Genomic DNA, 21106 nt, shown 5'->3' on the forward strand with positions numbered 1-21106 from the left:
ATCAGTGTGTGGCTGCCTCTCATGCGCCCCCTACTGAGGGCCTGGCCCACAACCCAGGCATGTGCCCTCGACTAGAAATCAAGCTGGTGACCTTTTGGTTCATAGGCTGGCACTCAATCTGCTAAGCCACACTAGCCAGGTGATGTGTGTTTTATTATTAAATTCATAAAAATTCTTGCAAAATATGTTTTCCTTACCTGTATTATAAAATGAAGAATAAAAATTTTCTAAGACTTAAATAGCTCAAAAGGGGAATGTAAAGCCACAGTAGGAAATGGCTCTCCAATTTGTGCAAGTGTTCTCCTGTCTTTTCTCTGTCATTTCAAACATGGTTTTGTTTAGAATATATAAAAAAAACAATGTTTAGAATGTATAAAAACAAAAAGCATGGGAGCCCAAACTACATGTGAGCTCCTAAATGGTTCAGAATGACAAATGGCAGTTAGCGTGAGTGGAGAAAACTAGGCAAATGGGAATAGAATCTGCCTAAAGTTCATCGGAGGGCAAATATAGAACATGTTTTTTTTTCCATGTGTCCAAGGCAAGAACCAGGCATGGGCACAGACCAAAAGCCCACCTGAGATAGACAAGGAGTTACTTTGTCCCTGGCTGATATGAGACAAGCACCACCAAGCCAGGTGCAACTCTACCCAGATCAGGGACAAAAATATAGACCTCCTTAAAAGAAGGAAATCATGTTCAGAGAACATGGAAACCGAAGACATGCGGCCCAACATTTTTCTCTATGGAGCTCTATTATTTGCACAGAAGACAATGTGAACACCCAAGTAAATCTTTTTCCGATAACTTCGTGTTTGCTATGAAGTCATGGGACTTTCTGACATTGGGTGAAGGACAATTAGGGGAGAGCTGTCTAAACCTGGACTGAAGCGTATCTGAAAAGAACATCCCATTTTCCCTCATGGTAAATCATCCGTTGGCTACACTGGTAGAAACCCTGTTCTGCACCAGTTGGCTTCAAGAACTACAGGACAATATACATCATACATTCTGCCTTGTAGGAAACACTAGTAATGAACAAAATGTCCAGGCCAAATCTAGACCTATTGTTCCACAGAACTTAGCACCACAGGATATTCTTCCTTACGCACATGGCAAAATTAATCAATTAATACTTATTGGACTTATACTAAAGCATGTATAACTATGACTATTAGTTGTAAAACAACCTTATGTTTTGATAAAAAGAACAGATTTTCATAAACAGCTGTCTTGGAAATTTTGAAAAGATTTACATTTTCATTTATGAAGGTAAAATTTATTGTATAGTATATCTGAATTTTAGCCAGAAGAAGAAAAAAGTATGATATCAAAGCCAGAATCTTTGATAATACAACTGGGTGAACTATTTTCCTTCTGAAATTCAACTTTTTTGGTCATTATGTGTTTCATTGATTTATTTATTTAATAAAATATATTGGGATGACATTGGTTATTAGGATGAAACATGTTTCAAGTGTGTATTTCTATGATATACAGATATACAATCTGTATATTGCACTGTGTGCCCAATACCCAAAGTCAATCCATCTTCCATCACCATGTATTTGACCCCCTCCACCCCCTAAAATTCAACTTTTGTATTCAACTTTACTTCCAGTAGGAGCTGAAGACCATTCCTCTAAATGTATAAAGCGTATTTCATTTTCTGCTAGAATCCAAAGCAGCAGAATCCTTATTGAAGTTTATTTCTGTAACATACCCAATCCTAAGGTGAAGATAATATGATTTCTTGAGACTGGGGGTTGAATTACAATGGTAGAAATGATAATTTATCAATACAGATTATGATATTTGCTAAATTATTTTAATGTTCCAGGCTAGAGAAATAACAATTCCAGGGGCCATTTTTTACCCTCCAAAAGAGAAGTGTATTTTTGTCAATGCATGAGATTGGCTTGTGCTTTGTAGTCAGGTTTATAGTGACTGAAGCCTTACAGCGATGAACCAGTCAGGATTAAGCAGTTGTGCTGACCCACACGGCTAAGCTGTGTGCCTGCTCCTGGGGCTCTGCTGTGTGGTCAGAAATAACTGGACTAATCAGAAGCCTGGGTTTCAGTACTAGCTCAGTTGCTTACTGACCACATGCCCATGGCTTCTACCTCATCTTCTTTATCCATAAGATAAGAATAACAGCAGCACTTACAGGGTTGTTGTAATGATTAATAAAAATCTGAAAACACTATATAGTGATCCACCCAAATATAAATAGATATACTTGTTATGTGATATTAATGTTATTTCAAGAAGACAAAGTAAAAACATTGAGGCTGTATCAAATTTGTCTCCTTTTCCAATATAACTTAGGTATATAAATCACTGAATAGAAGTGAATGATTTACTAAATAATCAGCTAAAGTAGACAAAATAAAAAATATAAACAAAGTGAAAAAAAATCAATCATTTCTGGCCAAAGGCAGAGAATAACCTCTTTCTTAGAGGAAAAAAATATAAATATAATGGAGATTTGTTCAAATACTTACTTGATAAAGCTTTTATTGTGGGCCTGAATTCCAGGATAGTATAAAGATATTTAATTTCTTTCTATTTCTGCTATATAAAAATCTTGGTTATGTAACATAAGAGAAAGTTTGTATGAAAGAGCACAGCATGTGGATATTACCTCCATTACACACATTAGATACTGGCAATATGGTTTTGAGTTCAAGTAAAGAAACTTCTGATTCAATTAGGATTGTTGTAAAATTAAATTACTCTTTATTTGTCTCATTTTAGAGTAATAAATTACCTCATTTGGAATTAAGGATGAATTCACTCACAGTTACGTGAAATAATTGGTCCAATATTTTCAAAGGTCATGATGCAGGATAATAACATATTCTAGGAAATTTGTTATTTTGTAATTATTTTTAATGCCTTGATTTAATTTTGGATTGTAAGTAGATGAAAAAATCAGAGGGCAGATTCTGATGTCTTGCTACATGTTCAACTTTTCTGTGTGTGTGTATCAGAGAATTTAGGAAGGAAAGACAAAATGAAGAATACTGAATTTCCAAGACAATGTATATGTTACTATATATGTATATATATGTCATTGTATGTACAAAGCACCTTTCCCATACTTTTTATAAAATAAAACTAGAAAGCATAATGTTATTGATGTTTAACAGAATTAGATTTGAGCAACAAAGGAAAACTCAGTATTGTAATCACTAAATTACTTAATTAAACATGAGTTCCTTAGTGTCAATAAGTCCCATTTTGATCCCTTACCATATGTTGAACAATATCCTTCAATGTCAGTAGACTAATAGTACAGCTAGAACTTAATATCTTAGTTAAATTGGCTAAATTTCACTTAGTTAATGAAAATATCTTAGTTAAAATCCTCAGGATTGCCATAATGTTGCCTTTGCAGATGGTTTGCTGCAATTCAAAGAAACTTAACTGGTGACAGTTGTGCTCTCCCTTGCATTTGACCTTAGACAAGTCACTGGGCCTGTCTGTCCCTCAGAATCTACCGCCTGGGAACCAGGATAATATCCTCATCCAAGCTTCATCCAAGACGCCTGTTGGAAGCTGAAGTGAGATCATATATGTTCAAAATGGTTAAAAATAAACTAGGGTAACAATATCATGGTTTAAATAAATCATGGCTCTAGTGTAACTGGAAACACTTGTTGCCGAGGTTGTGGCTACCATCTCCGCTGAAGTCAAATCTTAAAGTTAAGGGCTGGCACATGGGAACAGGCTTGTGGGTTTTGTTACAAAGCAGAAACATGTGGCAATTACTGTCCCAAACTAGAGAAACTGTCCTTCAGGTATGCAATTGTTTTACATACTCTAGGATGTATGAATACCAAGTGTGGATACCAATTGGGAAAATCAGTATTTAGTGAGCATTTATTCTTCACCAATGCCACCATTTTGTGAAGACACAAAATGAATAAACCCTGATTCCTGATGCTGAAAGTTCAGACTTGTTCCTATGTCTTAGCTGTGCAAGGAGGGTGGGCCCTGGCTTCACCACCGGCCCACAGAAGGTGGCTACCAGTCTCACTAGCAACTTGTGTGCATCAGCCTACAATTGTGGAAACAGAGGAGTAACGACAGACAGCCTTTACTGTTTGCTTATGGGAATCAAAGAACTCCACAGCATCAGCAATTGTTATGAACACCTGTAATTTTACTTTTATATTACTTTGTTTTCTTATTCCCCTCCCCCCAACAAAATGTCTGTGAATTAGTCCAGCAATTAAACCCAATGCAGTGACTGTCTGGGATTTTTGTTAAACCAGAAGCACTTCATATACAACAATGCATGTAGTTCAAATAAGACAGAGATAAATTTCTCTAAGAGTAGGAGCTCAGTAAATATTTGTGCAATGATTGATATTAAATTACCTGAACCATTCTCTTGCTTGCCAAAATAGAAATTTTATCAGAGAGTTTCTGTGAGGTTAAAAGACAATGAGATACAAACAGGAACAATTTCCAAAGTTTAAAATGGCTACGCAAAGGGATGAGCATGTGCCAACGACACCATAATTGGCCTCTAAGTCAGACAGGGTAAGGCACAGCGTGCGATTTTTCTAGTTTCCGGTGACAACTTTCCAGGGGTTTACAAGAATGAGGTGGTGCACAGGAAGCAGTTAGAGGGCTAGGCAGAGAAGTGATCAAGAAATAAAGTGTTATCTTTTCAATCCTCTAGTTTCAGTTTGCCATTTTCTTCTTGTAGAGGGCAGACTGTTAGAGATCACGTCAGGCAGCCGGTGAGAGTTTAGTATTCTAGATACTCTGTTGGTGTTTGCATTGATGTTTAAGTCACACTTGGTTTCTGGTATGACACAGGGAAGAAGTGAGCGGTCACTATTTCACTGTTTTGCAGTAAGGAGAGTGGAAGGCTCACATCTCCAGAAAACATTTAAGAATCAGAGATTACTTCTGACTTAAGTTTAGAAGTTCATTTCTCCAAAAGTCAGCCTAAAACTACATGAGGCAGGATTTCTTTACCTGGGGCCCCTAGTTTCTGAACCCCCCAAATTGCACACCAGATTTATTTGTGCATGTGTGCACTTATTTCTTAAGAAAACAATTCCTAGATTTTGTAAAGCCACAAAAGAAATGTGATTCTCTCCAGATCAAGAATTACTGGTATAGAAAGTCTATCACATGAGTAGTTTATAACGTGTTTCATTTGTGGCTCAACGGTTCACATTTATGTCTCCCTTCTTTTCCATTCATTTGACAGATCTTGACTGAATGACTACTATAGCTTAGTAGCAGGAATATAGCAGTGAATAAAACACAACCAACTCCCTGCTGTTCTTCATTGGACTCATATTCTAGACGGGGCAGATGGAAAGCAATTAATAAAATGTAAAATCAGCAACAAATGTTATGAAAGAAAAGCAAGCAGAGTTGCGGGGAGAGCATGAGAGGTGGGGGTAAGACATGGTGCTGGGGCACAGGGAAATGTCTCTGGGGTGGGGACTTCAGAACAGAGACCTCAGTGATGAGCAGGAGAAGGGTGAAGAGCAATCCAGGCGCTCTTTAGGCTAGATTTTATGTCTAATTGTGTTATGCTGATTTTTCTCCTGCATATGGTCCTGTTTACTTTTTGTTGCTACTTTTTTTGGTTGCTTTTCTTTCATAGGCCCAATGGACATGAATTTCTGCTCTTAATTTCCTTTCCTACAAAACAAAGGTTTTTGACTAGCTGATTCCTTAAAATGTTAATATGCTATGGTGCCTATTGTTGTTTTATTGTCTTTAAAAAGTTCACATATTTCAAAGTTGTCCCAAATTCAGTAATAATCTGGCCTAAGCCATAAATTCCATAATTAATTCATCCACCAAAGGGTCCCCCAAAAGGTAAAATGGATGTTTCTTGCCTCTGAGAAGCTTAAGATCTGATGGCGATATACTTCCTGGAAAGTTAAATTGTGCTCTATAGCCACACCAAATTGTGGGTAAATTATTCTTATCCCCTGGGGTGGTTTTATCAGCACCTAAGTCTGTCCAATGGGTTAGGGTTCACCATGTGGCACTCTGACAAAGGTATAATCTCACTGAACTATTGCGATAGCCAGGATCAATGCTGTTCCTCTGAAACTTAACGCTGTGAGAAATGCTGTGTGTGGTAGGAATTGAGTAAAAAGAATTATAATCAGTGAAGAATTAAGTGATAAAAAAAACACCACAATAAGAACAGGGCGCCGTAGAAAAGGAGTATGCAGAGAATGTGAATGGTCTCCTGCATCTTTGTAACAAATTTAAAAATTCAGAAGTTTTAGAAAATATATTCGGAAAAAATTTCTCAGAAAGAAGATAACAATGACAAAGGCATAGATAATGGAAAACAAAGGTTAAAAAAACAGAGAATAAGGCCAAGAGGCCCTCTACCTACATTGTAGGATATTTGGAGAAAACGCAGAAAACCAAGAGGAAGAAATAATTTTTTAAAATGAGAGAGTATCTTCAGAAATAAAAGGCTAAAGTTATAAACAAATGCCTGGAGAAAATTTTAAAGGAGAAGTAGAATAACAGTAAGAGACATCATTGTAAATTCTTTTTTAATTTTTTAAAAATTCTATTTATTTATCTTTAGAGGGGAAGGGAAGGAGAGAAAGAGAGAGATATCAATGTATGGTTGCCTCTTGTGCATCCCCTGCTGGGAACTGGCCTGCAACCCAGGCATGTGCCCTACCTGGGAATCGAACTGTGATCCTTTGGTTCACAAGTCCACACTCAATCCACTGAGCTACACCAGCCAGCTCATTGTAAATTCTTATTACATTAGAGATAAACAGAAGAATCTAAATTTTTTTATTGAGAAGAAGAAAATAGATTAGACATGGGACTGGGAATAAGGTGACATTGGACTTGTCAAAATCAAAACTACAAACGAGAAGGCAATCATGTAACGCTTAGAAATTTTAAGAAAACATTATTTCAAGCTAGAATTCTATAATTAAATAAATTATCAATCAAATGTCAGGGCAGATTTAAATCATTTTGGGCATGGAAATTAATTTCAATGTCCTCTTAGGAAGACATTGGAGGATCTGCTCTATCATAGCAAGGAAATAACCCAGAAATGGGGAATATAATGAACTCTAGGAAATAGACGGTCCAACACGGTACCCTGGGTGATGGTGACAGGCTGATAGTGGGGAAGAGGATGGATTGCAGGTTATCCAGAGGAAAGCAGAAAAATGGGAATCTCTGTGAGAAATATCTTCAAGAAAGAATAAACTACATGAAACACACCTTCCGGATCAATAATATCAATATATTTTTTAAAGTTTTGCAGGTTTGGCAGAGGGTTTGGAAATGAACAAGTGATGGGAACATAGAAAATAAGCCTTGTCTTCCACAAAGGAGGTAACTAAGGGAAAAAAGTTGTTTTATATAAGGGAATATAATAATTTAATATTAAGGTGTGTGTATATGATGTAGAAGAGTGAAATTCTTATCCTTTATAGTTAAATAACTAAAAGAGAAAAATCAAGAATTATCAGTTAAGTGTTATTTTTAGAAAGATAGAAGCAAATATCAATGGAAGCAGCAAAACAAAAATAAAAACTAAAAACAAAACCAAACCCTTGAAAATGATTAGTTTGGGGAGCAGAAATCAGGGGAGTGGAAAGATGAAGCAAGAGTTTGTTGATTTTTGTTATACAAATAACAAAGTAAATATTACAAAAGGAAACAGGCAAAATCATCTGGATTTGATATTGATTGGGTAGGCGAGGTAAATAAACTACCGGAAATCAGAACTAGTTTAGAGACAAATGATTCCATTAGCCAATATGAATCTGAGAAGAGGAAATGTAGTAGACCGCTCTGCCTAGTTTTAGGAATTGTATCTCTACCCCTTGTGGCTAAGGGCAAGAGAGGACCTTTGGAATGCCAGCCACAGATGACAAAGCCTGTCTCTGGTAGCAAACGCTGCCTCAGTTCCTCTCCCTGCCCCCAGAGCTTGGTCGGAAGTCAATGACGGGTAAGACCCCTCACAGTGGGGGGCAACCTAAGCAAGACTTGATCACTTGGGATGCCATCATGGAAGGACTCAGGGGGCTGCGACAAAGAGCAATAAACTCTTGCCCCCCCGCCCCCAGCTTTGTCAAAGCCCCAGTCCCCATGTTCTCTGGGAGAAGTGTTTCCTGGCTCTAATCCCCTTAAGCCTGAATACCTGATGGGGAGGGGAGCAGCTCCTTGCCTGGCCAGAGCGTGCCCTGGGGAAAAATCTGGCACCACAAAGACTTGCTGATAAACCTGTGAAATCTGCTCTGCTAAGAGTGCTTTCATTCATATGATAAGGGTGCGAGAGGAAATGAGTATTTCTCCCAAAGTTTCTGCAACTCTCTTCCTGACAGACACTCACTCAGACTGAAACCCTCAGATTTCTTTGAAATGTTATCTACTGTTTGATCCTTGCCGCCCTGTATTCCTGTGTATTACAACCCAGTAAAAGGCTATGGAAGAGGGTACTTGGGGCCTTTTTCTCCTCAGAGAAACTGGCCACAGCCCACTCCTCCATCCCCAAACAGATCTCATCTTGTCTCAGCCATATTTACTCACTCACGCATGTCCATGGCACCGGGGGGATACTCGAGAGAGAAGTCACCCCACAAGGAAAGAAACAGGTATTGAGTAACAAGAGATACGAGGGGACACCAGAAGGTAAGCTGCATTTTAGACATCCTGCATGCAAGGTGGATGTGCCCTCAGGATGATTGAATCGAACTGTATCAGAACTCTCTCTTCTTTGCTTTTCTTTCATTTGCTGACTTGAATCTCTGAGACCAGCTTCTTGAGGTATGCAACACAGCTGTCAGCATACTAAGGATTACATCTTTTAGTTGGTAACCAGAAACTAAAATAAGGAGTCTTATTTAACTGGTTTTCAAAATTCTGAAAGTATTATAATGATCCAGGCCTGATCATACACTCCCCTCTGTGGTCAGAGGCTGGAGCTGTTACTGGGTTGGCCAAAGAGGGAGTTTGTTTTTTTGGTACAATGGCTGAAGTAGAGCTTAGCTGTCTTTTTAACTTCATTTGAAACAACTTTGTTAGATTGCATTGTGACAACTGTCATTTCAGTGTGCATTAAAAACAAACATCAAAATTGGTGGATTTTTGTGTAGCCATTTTAAAGTTGAAGATAGGAGAAAATATACAACATTTTTGGCATATTATGCTTTATTATTTCAAGAAAGGAAAAATGTACCTGAAATGCAAAAAAAAAAAAAAAATTTGTGCAGTGTATGGAGAAGGTGCTGTGACTGACTGAAGATACCAAAAATGGTTTGCAAGATTTCATGCTAGAGATTTCTAGCTGGACAATGCTCCGTGGTCAGGTAGACAAGATGAAATTGATAACAATCAAATTGAGACAGTGGCTGAGAACGACCAATGTTATACCATGCAGGAGGTGGCCGACATGCTCAAAATAGCCAAGTCAATAAAGTTATTGGTGAAAATGAAAGATATATCTTTTATTTTATGGAAAAAACTAAATGGACTTTTTGGCCAACCCAAGTGTACCTTAATGACAAATGTTAGGATTACTTCAACTGGACTTCATTTAACCTTCTTCCATAACACCCATTGCTTTATTATCTGTGTGTCCTTTATCACTAATTGTACTCTGTTGACCTTTTCATGTGTGCACACAATATGATTTTAAGCACCTTATTTGAAAATGTAAAGTGTAATTATACAGGAAAACACCAGGTTGTATCTAAATAAGAATCGTCCATGTTAGAATAGTCAACTTGAGAGTCTGCAGATTTTAAAGATTCCCTTATAGTCATGTGCTGCTTAACAATGGGAGTATGTTCTGTGAAATGCCTTGCTGGGTGATTCCTTCTTCGTGCAAACATCAGTAGAGTGCACTTACACATACCCACTGCACCCCTAAGCTCTGTGGGATAGCCCGTTGCTCCCAGGCTACAAGCCTGTACAGCAGGTTACTGTACAAAACAGCCTGAGACTAAATCAAGCACAAGAGAAAATGATGCAATCAGGAGATGCATGAGATGTTTGAGATGCCTGAGGCTGCTGTCAGCCTAACCCAACGTACTGTTTTACAGCACATTCTTTTAAAAGTAGAAAGAGTGCACTCTAAAATACTGATAAAAGGTAGAATATAGTAAATACATAAACCAGTAACAAAGTCGTTTATTATCCAGTAGTATGTGCTGTACATAATTGTATGTGCTATACTTTCATATGACTGGTAGCACATAGGTCTGTTTACATCAGCATCACCGCAAATATGTGAATAATGTGTTACACTAGGTCGTTACCATGGCTGCGAAGTCAGTGGGCAGTGGGAATTTTCAGCTGTATTCTAACCTTATGGGAATGGTTTCATACATGCGGTCAGTCGTGGACAGAACTGTTGTTATGTGGTACATACTCACAGCTGTATGTTATGTGAGCTGAACTCACAGCTGACCTAGAAAGCCATCTTTGTATGGCAATCGTTCTTAAACTTAAATATTTTTCATTACTGTCTTGTGATACAAATGTTTGATTTTTGAATTAGATTTTTGAGAGAAACAAATTCAGGGAAATTGTTTATAAATCATTCAGTTGGCTATAATGTAATGATGTTATCTTTTATGATTTACCAATTGCTTTGGAAGTTCTTCTGAAAGAGTGTTTTTAAACAATAAGGCTATTTATTTAGTAAACATGTGTGTAGTATTTATTATATACCATGCACAGTTTAAGTGCTTTATATCTATTAATTCACTCAGACCCACAATTATCTTATGAGGAAGGTATTATTATTATTACAATCATTTTATAGATGAAGAACTGACATACAAAGAATTTCAAATCTTATGTCACAGACTAGGAAGTAGTGTTGGGATTTAGTCCCCGAGCTATGTATCTTACCACCAATGACACTAAACTGTTTTTGTAATGCTAGTTTTTCTGATAGAAACAATCACAAAGAAATGGGTCACATACTTGTGTCTTTGAGTGAAAAACATATTCTATAGTTTTTATATAGCCTGTAAAAAAAAAATAGCAGCCCCTATGGCCTTGGCAATACAACAGCAGAACTGAGTAGCTGTGACAGAGACCAAATAGCCTAGGAAGCCTAAAATATTTACTTCTCGTCCTTCATGAAAAAAAGTTTGCTGACTCCTGACCTAGAAGAGAATTCTGGATAACTATGTTCTAACACATTTCTCAAAAGAAATTCCAAAAGAAACCAGTTTCAGTAGTTCATATTGCAGTGATTTGAGTTGACATTGCTTATATTAATTAAATTTTCTCATGCATATAATTACATATGTCCATTCACTCAATACATGTTTAATTCATATATACCAGTTATTGCTTGTTGAAAAACTTAAAAATGCTTGGAAAGTGTAATGAGCAAAATAAAAACTGTAGTATCATTACCGCCAATTCTCAAGCTCTCAAAACATCTATATAGTGCTTTGCAGGTCATTAAGAGATCAATAAATCTTTACTGGTGCTTAATTTTGTTGTATTTTACACATAGAATGTGTTTCTCATTATATGCCGAATGACTCTATATGCTTATAAAAAGATAAAAGAAAACCATGTAGAGACAACTTTATGATGAAAAAATGTAAAACACTAAATACAACTAGAAAAAGGCAAGGGAGCCCTGCGGTTGAAGGCCGGTCCTGGGGCCAGACTGTCTGCCTCCACATCCTGCGGCCCTGCTCACGCCCGACCCAGGTCCCACACGGAAGCACTCTCTCCCTCAACAGACTGTCCTCTCTCCCTTGCTTCAGTTTCCTCATCTGTGGACTTAGGTGCTCGAGATGAAAAGGTCTGGAAGGTCTCAAGGGTTTTATGATCACATACGTTCACCGTAAGGAACAGATAGGAGGATTTTCAATTTTGACATTTCCATTAAGAGACATTGCTTTGTGTGGTGTAAGATACCAGGCAGATGAGAACAAGGTCAACTAAATATTGACTGTTGGCTAAACATTAAACATTGCTTTGTAATTAGGTGAATTTTTTTATCCTTCTTTGAGCAATAGAATGTTCATTCATGTGTGGATAAGCATATTGATCCTGCTGTTTTCCAAAGTTCAATGATTAGTATACAGTAGTAGAGAACATTTTGATACCTAAACACATTGACCAGACTAAAGCTGAAAATTTTTGTATTAAAGAAAATATCTGGATATTTCCCCTTTATTCTTCAATTCAAAACATGATTCACTTAGAGATATGCAGAGACGGGTAAGTTCATTGGTATATTTTGCACCTACAGTTTTAACTTTTATTATTTCAATTGGACAATAATATGAAAATAATCATTTTAATAAAGACTACATTTGAAAGATATATATGTAGTCTATTAAGAGACTATCGATAAGATACTGCATACAAATATTCATAAGTCTTCATTTAAAATAAAGTTTTTTAAAAAGATTTTACTGATTTATTTTTAGAGAGAAGGAAGGGGGGGAGAACGAGAGGGAGAGAAACATCAATGTGTGGTTGCCTCCCACGTGGCTCCCACTGGGGATCTGGCTAGCAACCCAGGCATGTGCCCTGACTGGGAATCGAACGAGCAACCCCTTAGTTTGCAGCCTGTGCTCAATCAACTGAGCTATGCCAGCCAGGGCTAAAATAAAGTTTCTATCTTGCTAAACATGGATTTCTTTTTAAAATCTAGCTCTTGGGGTAGTTGGTTAAGGCAATTGGTTAAAAATAATTGGATAACAGAAACTTGCCCTTTGCAATGAAAGGGCAAGTTTCTGTTATCCATGTTGGCTGCTGAATAGCACGTGTGTGTGCATGTGTGTGCTTGTGAGATACACAGTAGCCATAGATATACAGGCTCATATTCATGAACACACACCTACAAAATCATCAGATGAAAAAGGAAGTGAAGGGGGAACTTTTTGTCTGGTAAGCTTCTTAAGCAAATTTACTTTTGTGGTGTAAAAATAATTGATTTACCCATTCATGATTATCTCATTAATATAATACATGGCCTTTGGGGGAAAAGAATCATAAGGCAACAACGGTGATAATTGTGATTAAGAAAAAACTAATTAAATTTGTGGTCAGAATATTTATAACACTGATCACACATCTACCAGTAATATGCATATTCTAAATCATCCAAGCAATTGCTTCATTCTGTAGAGAGGATAAACAAAAGCTGAAATGTGTAGAATTCTACCTAAAAAATTATCTTAGCAAAATTACAACAAAGCCCCACAAGAAATCCATTTTATTAAAGAGTGAGCCCTCAAATCATGCTACCTGACATCAGACTATACTACATGGTCATAGTAATCAAACCGGCATGGTACTGGCATAAAAACAGACATATAGATCAATGGCACAGCATGGAGAACCCAGAAATAAACCCATGCCATAGGGTCAATTAATATTTGAAAAAGGAAGCAAAAACATACAATGGGATAAAAGTAGTCTCTTCAATAAATGGTGCTGGGAAAGTTAGAAAGACAACATGCAAAAAAAAAAAAAAAGAAGCTAGACGACCTTTTTACACTGCACACAAGAATAAACTGAAAATGAATAAAGACTTAAATGTAAAACTTGAAACCATAAAAATCCTAGAAGAAAAAATAGGCAGTAAAATCTTGGACATTTCTTGGAGCAATATTTTTTCTGCTATATCTCTTTGGGCAAGGAAAACAAAAGTAAATAAATAAATGGGACTATATAAAACTAAAAAGTTTTTGCACAGCAAAGAAAACCATCAACAAAATGAAAAGATAACCCACTGAATGGGAGAACATATTCACCAATGCTACATCTGATATGGCGTTACATTTATAAAGAACTTATACAATACCACCCACCCCCTGCCACCCACCAAACAATCCAATTAAAAATGGCCAAAAGACCTGAATAGACACTTTTCCAAGGAGGACATATGGATGGCCAATAGACATATGAAAAGATGCTCAACATCACTAATCATCAGAGAAATGCAAATTAAAACCACAATGAAATATCACCTCACACTAGTAAGAATGGCTATCATCAATAAATCAACAAACAAGTGCTGGCAAGGATATGGAAAAAGTGTACACTGTTGGTAGGAATGCAGAATGATGCAGTCACTATGGAAAACAGTGTGGAGTTTCATAAAAATTAAAAATGGAACTGCCTTATGATCCAGTGTTTCCAATCCTGGGAATATATCTGAGGAAACCTGAAGCACTAATTCAAAAGAATATGTACCCCTATGTTCACTGCAGCACTATTTACAATTGCCGAGATATGGAAGCAGCCAAAGTGTCCATCAGCAGATGAGTGGATAAAAAAAGCTGTACATTTACACAGCGGAATACTACTTGGCCATAAAAAAAAGAAACTCTTACATTTTGCAGTGGAATGAAGGGACCTGCAGAGTATTATGCAAAGTGAAATAAGCCAGTCAGACAAAGACAAATGCCATATAATTTCACTTACATATGGAATTGAATAAACAAAATAAACAAACAAAATAGAAACAGACATTGATACAGAGAACAGACTGACAGCTGTCAGAGCAAAGGGGAGTTGAAGGCTGGGGGAGAAAAGCAAAGGGGGTTAAGGAAAAAAACCCTCATGAACACAGACAACAGTGTGGTGATACAACGGGGGGAAGCAGTGATGGACGTAGAAGAGGGTAAAGGAAGAATAAATGGGGACAGCAGGCAACTTGACTTTGGGTGGTGAACACACAATAAACAGATGATGTTGTATATAGAAATGTGCACTTGAAACCTATATACTTTTATTAACCAGTGCTACTCTAATGAATTCAATACAAAAATAAGTCCTCTTGTGTTTTTTAAAAGATACACATATTTTATGTCCCAGGTGATATTACTCTGCCTATGTTCTTAGTTGTTCTTATAAACGTAGATCGTTTTGCCCTGAATGGTGGCTAGAAGTAACACTACTCTTTCAGGCCGTGCCCCAGACACGTTACAGAAGTTAGGCCAAGACAAGGGCTTCTCTGTCCAGTTCTTGGAAGAGGAATTCCCATGTGGAGGAAGTACAGATAGACATTATGGTCAGGGGTTTCAGACTATCTAAAGAATTTTTTTTCTGGTATGTGGCATTTTTTTCTGGGTCAGAAAATGTATCTGAACTCATGTAATACCTGTAAAAGGTTTTGCTACCTTTTACTAAAACAGCAAAAGATTACTTTTCTAAAGCCCCCTTTTGAGTCTAAAGGTCTATCCTATGTACACCAGGGGCACAGGTTTTAATTCATTTAGTGATGATGGAGCGTGAAACAGCGTAATGGGTTTGTCCGCGGACACATGCTTCTACATGTTTTAGCCCCTTGGGATTCTGCCCTCCGGCCATGTGGAACTTCTTTTTATTTCTGTAACTGGCCATGCTCTTTCACTTCAGACCTTCGAATATGATGTTTACCCTGCCTGAAAATTCATCCCCTACCTCTTTGCTTGGTTAATTCCTATTGACTAACATCCCTTTATATAACATAGCTACTGGTACCTACTATATGCCAAGCTAGGAGGACACCCCTGGCCCTGCTAATTAGCTAGATGCTTTTGCTACATGCACTTCTATTATAGCCATGAACATGCTATTGTCTGTCACTGCTAGTTGCATTGTCTATGGGCTTGGCTGTGAGCAAGGAATGGGTCTGTCATTCTCCCCAGGGCTCAACACTGGCATCCAACAGCTACTGACAAGTATCATGTGAGTGAATGTCAAAATAATTACCATATTTTTTAGTAGAGGTAAGTATATAAATATGCCTTAGAATCTTAAAAGATTGAAATTAAGTTGTTTGGTTTGAAATTCATTTATGTGTCAAATTTATCAGCTCAATTCACTTGTTTGAATGTCACTAATACTAAGCTCACTGATAAAGTTCAGACATATAGAAGAGAAAATTGTAAACCAATGAATTTTATCATTTCAAATGAAGTAAGACATCATGTACATATAAATATTGAGTCATTATGTCGTGTACCTGAAACTCATATAATGTTTTATGTCAATTACATTTCAGTGAAAAATATTTGGGGGAGGGCTGTACTCTTTACATCACATTGCTACATCATCAGTTAAAAACATTTTTCCTAGAGCTCAGTAATTACCATAAAGAACAAATCATTTAAATGTTTAAATATTAAAACTGCATTTTAAAAATAGATTTTGATATCTGAACCAAAACTTTAAAAAATTCGGTCCCACAACAAACACTCATGTGTTTGATGTTTGGATTAGTCGGTTAGGGCTGCTGGTTTTGTTGAAATGAGGTGGCTTAAACAACATACATTTCTCAGGACTCTGGCAGCTAGAAGACCAAGATCAAGGCCATCAAATCTGACTTCTAGTGAGGACTCTTCCTGGTTTGTAGATGACTGTGTTTTTGCTGAATCCCCCCTGAGGTCCGTCCTTTAAGTGGGTGAGGGGAGAGTGAGAGTGAGCTAGCTGGTGTCTCTTCTTGTAGACACACTGGTCCTATGGGATCAGGAGCCATGTTTATGACGTCATTTAACCTTAATTACTTCCTTTTGTTAAATGCAGTTATATTAGGGGTCAAGATGTCAATATATAAATTTTGAGGGAACCCAAGTCAGTCTGTACATTACCATTCTAGCATAGCATCTCAACTAATTCATCTTGAAGCTCCAGCAAATGTTCTTCTGACATGTATAGCACAAAGTAGTATTGAGTCATTAAATATATATATATATATATATATATATATATATATATATATAGTCTGTCTAGAAGGTATACAGTCATGATAAGAAACATAGAGGCATTTACTGAAGAAGATAAAAGATACAAGAAACAATGCACACAGGACAATGACACCTCAGTCCCCTTCAAAGTAGGCCCCTTGGGACCTCACACAGTTCTCCCAATCACCATCAGCTGCCCCATCGTATTTTCCTGAATCTCACTGGTGCTCTGAAATCTCTTTCCTTTCAAAGGTGATTTTAATTTTAAGGAAAAGCCAGAAGTCACAGGGTGCTAAATCTGGGCTCCAGGGGGGACTGAGTCATCTGGGTGAATTTTTAAAAGACTTTATTTATTTACTTTTTTAGAGAGGTAGGTAGAGAGGAAGAAAGAGGGAGAGAGAAATATCAATGTGTGATTGCTTCTTGTGTACCCCCTACTGAGGACCTGGCCTGCAACCCAGTCATGTGTCCTGACTGGAAATTGAACTGGTAACCCTTTGGTTCTCAGGCCAGCACATAATCCACTGAACCACAGCAGCCAGGGCCACCTGGGTGATTTGATGTTTTGCCAAAAAACTCTGTGTATGAGACGTGATGCATGAACAGGTGCATTGTCATGATGAAGTTGTCAATCACCAGTTGCCCATAGCTGTGGCCTTCTGGACCATCCCAGTAGTTTCCACAGAGGAATGTTCAAGCTTAATGCAAAATATGATGCAGATTTGTTGCTCCACTCGCTCAGTCATTTGAATGCTGACTCAACAGTGTCTACCGCCCCCACCGACTAGTACAGTGAGGTTGTCATTATTCACACATCTGCATTCCAGTCCACTCTCCTTGGCTGCCAGTTTCATCAATGTCATGCAAACTGTTCTCCTTATATAAAGAATGGCTGGACCTTCTCTGGACAGAGCTCAACCACTGTTATGATAATGCAGGGGAGGTTACTTCTCTGGAATTTAAAGTAATAGTCACCAACTTGGTATTTACAGGAACAGATATACTGTGGCCAAATTTTAAATAAGGAGTTTCTTCTTGAACTTTAATGTCATCTTTTTTAGACTTTGATATCTGGTCCTAGAAGTAGAAGTCATCCAGTCCAACTCCATTCCCTTGTTTAAAGATGAGAAAATTTAGACCCAAAGAGCCCAAGTTGCCCAAATTCCCTAGCAAGCTATTCAAAGCCTTTCGCAATTTGCCTCAGTTTATATTTTATCTAAAATGTCCTTCCTTCTCCTGCACTGTATATTTTCATACCAGATCATTTGGTAATTATGTTTTGAGGCCAGGACTGAAACCTTTCCAGATGTTTTTGCCTGCCCAAACAAAATTGATTCTTCTTTCTCTTTAGAATTTTCCCAAACACTTAAATATCACTTGTTGAATTATATCCCAATAATTTGTGTTATTTTACTCTCTTCATTAAAGGATGAGCTTCTTGAAGTCAGCAACCAGACCTTATTTATATTTGCCAGTCCTAACATGTAGTACGGGACCTTAATAAATGATTCCAAGTGTCATTTCTGAGTTCATGTGGCTAATACGTGGTCTGTAAGTAATGGAAAGGTGAGCCTCCTGACTTTCTGATCAGTGATCTCTCCACTCTGAGACCCCACTTTGCTCTTCAGATGCTGGTTTTAGAGTTCTAGAGGGACTTCTGGGCCAAACACCTTGCAAGTGTAAGTCAGAGAAGCCCTGGAAAAGTCTTTCCCTGAGTCAGACATTACATCCTATTTCAGGGTCTGACCCCTGCACATCTCGAACACACCATGCTGGAGAAAACTGCTACATTTCTTACGGGATGAATTTAACCCAACTAGTCCACCCAGAAACTGGTCTGACTTGGGCTATTAGGACTCTGGCCTTTGGAAAAGCTTTGGGAAGCCTGGCTGTGGTCACATTTTGAGATGCTTCACAGAAAAACTACTGATGCCCCAGACAGATTAAAGGTCAATGGAGTAAGCTTGAGGCAATTATTCTGTGAACTCTGGCACATTCTTACTGGGTTTCTGCTGTTTTATTGCTTTCGGCCCTTCTCTGGTGGTTTAGCAAGGATTGTGAAATTCCGGGTAAAGTAACAAAAAGACAAGTTGATTCTCCTTTTGTGAACCAAGTCCTGATTCCTTTCATCTTCAACTTTCTTGAGAATTACAATAGTGAAGATTACAATCTGTTTTGGAACAGACTGTTCTGTGAACTCTGATGAAAACTGACATGGACAAAAAAACACCCATTTTTTCAATGCTGTATGAATATCCTGAATTAATAACATATTAGAAATTTTACAGTTTCCTGAAGATGTAAAGATGCTTGGGAGAAATCACAAGAGGGTCACTTGATAACAAATAACATACATGCCATTAAGGGACACATTTTATATAAATACCTGTATAATATTTTCGTAAGTTAGGTATTCTCTTAAAAGAGATAAGAACTTTCTAAAAACCCCTAGCTAAATCTTTAAAAGCTAATGGTGTTACATTTGGCTTCATAACAAACATTCTACTAACTAAAGTTTTTATGGAACTTAGAGCTGTCAGAAGATTTTTTAACTTACTAATTAACTGAAACAAATGATATCTGCACAAGTCTCTTTCCCATGTGTGCAAAATACACATATAAAAATACCTACTTATACCTGGCTGGTGTAGCTCAGTGGATTGAACACAGGCCTGGGAACCAAGCAACCACAGTTCAATTCCCAGTCAGGGCACATGCCTGGGTTGCAGGCCAATTCCCAGCAGGGGACACACAAGAGGCAACTATACATTGATATTTCTCTCCCTCTCTCCTTCCCTTCCCCTCTAAAGATAAATAAAATCTTTAAAAAACCCCTATTTATAGAAATACACAAATAGGTTTTCATTTATAAATAACAACCTTAAATATTAAATATTCACACTGAAATGAATATAAATGTTAAACAGTTATTTACATAAATATTAATATAAACTTTATAAACAATTAAATACTAAAGATAAAATAATGCAGAACTTTAAGAAAGATCTAGTCAGATTAGCGGACTGCAACAAGTACGGGCTCTCTTGGTGGAAGAATGGGGATGACCTTTGATTTGCATTTAGTCCAAAAGGGTTCGGTTTCTCTGGCAGTATTTTTTCTCATGTGCTTGTTTAGCTGTGTGGACTATTACCCCTTTGCCTTTTATTTTTGCTTGTGGTCTATGGTAGGTAAAAGAAACATGACGAGGATTTTTCCTTTAGAAAAATAGACATGAACATATCTTTTTTCACTTTATTCATTATAACTCTTAACCAGATAACCCAATCACAAAACACATTGCTACACAGAATTCTTGCCAAGGAAGAACCCAAAGTAAAGTGCTAACAGAGAAAGGAAGTAAGAAAGAGGTGGTGAGTAGAAAGGATTTGCCTTTCATCTGAACATAAGCACCCAAGACGGTTATTCTTTTAACTATTGTTTCTCTTCTCTTTCTTGTCTATACCCACTGACAAAGGTATTCAAATTCAGATTATGTTACCTTGCAAGTTTTTGGACAATACTCTTCCTTTGTTTGCAAAATCATTGGTAAGTAATGCCTATTTCATTGTGCAAGAGCAGAAGCAGTTACAAACGATCTTTCTACACAGTATTTGTTCTCTGTCCTCTCTGCTGTCTCACAAATCCTTCTCCATAAGCTGATCCGGAATTCCCAGCATCGAAATGGCTTATTTTGTATCCTTCACACATCAATTTGGCTTTATTGGGTAATGTTACGCTCAGGTAAGGCTATACAAATCTGGGCAAATGAGTTTTGCTTCAAAGACCTGGGACTGAGATTATAAGAGAAAAGGGCCCAGTTCTGCCGGATGCACACCTGCAGCTCTGCTTGAGGTCAGGGGGATCTTGCCTATTGGAAGAGGTCAAGTTTATTTTCAGCCGGCTCAGCAGAACACAACTCATTCTAAATAAAGCATCAGAGAGGAACTCAAGGCAAATTCGGCAGTGTTGAAATTTGTCTGAAACAGCTCTCCTAAAACCGGTTTTGTGACATCCGGCAGGGCCTTCAAACATGCAAGGAGGTTTTCAGGATTCTTTAAGGAATTCTCAAAATATACTTAACTGTTTATTACCAAAAATGGTATAAAATAAAATCCAAATAGGAACCATGCCATGCTTTCAGGAGAGAAGATGGACAGTGTTATAAAATTGAGCACTGGGACACTATTGTAACTTTAACCAAGTTGGAAGTTTAAGTTCTAAAGCATTACTATACGTACTGGAACATACATGAAGTTAAACTATTCAGGTTGTTATGGAATGAATACACAGAAACGCCCAGAATATTGCAGATGTGTTTACATTGGATAAGAGTTCGACAAGAGGGAAAAATTGCTCATTGGAAGATGTAAGAAGACCTGCTGCATCCATGTTTTAGCAGTGTGTATACC

General features: G+C 37.5%; 1 protein-coding gene and 1 non-coding gene across 5 annotated transcripts in view; both read right to left on the reverse strand.

Annotated features, from left to right (window-relative positions):
* Positions 1–21106, reverse strand: part of DLC1 (DLC1 Rho GTPase activating protein) — a 345300-nt gene that overhangs the window by 205983 nt on the left and 118211 nt on the right. The window lies entirely within an intron of this gene.
* Positions 529–664, reverse strand: LOC119036941 (small nucleolar RNA SNORA48). The gene has a single exon (XR_005080114.2). It is a non-coding gene; the product is annotated as a small nucleolar RNA SNORA48 (small nucleolar RNA).

This window comes from Artibeus jamaicensis, unplaced genomic scaffold, assembly GCF_021234435.1.
Source record: "Artibeus jamaicensis isolate MK-2021 breed Jamaican fruit bat unplaced genomic scaffold, CSHL_Jam_final scaffold_833, whole genome shotgun sequence".
Classification (NCBI taxonomy): domain Eukaryota; kingdom Metazoa; phylum Chordata; class Mammalia; order Chiroptera; family Phyllostomidae; genus Artibeus; species Artibeus jamaicensis.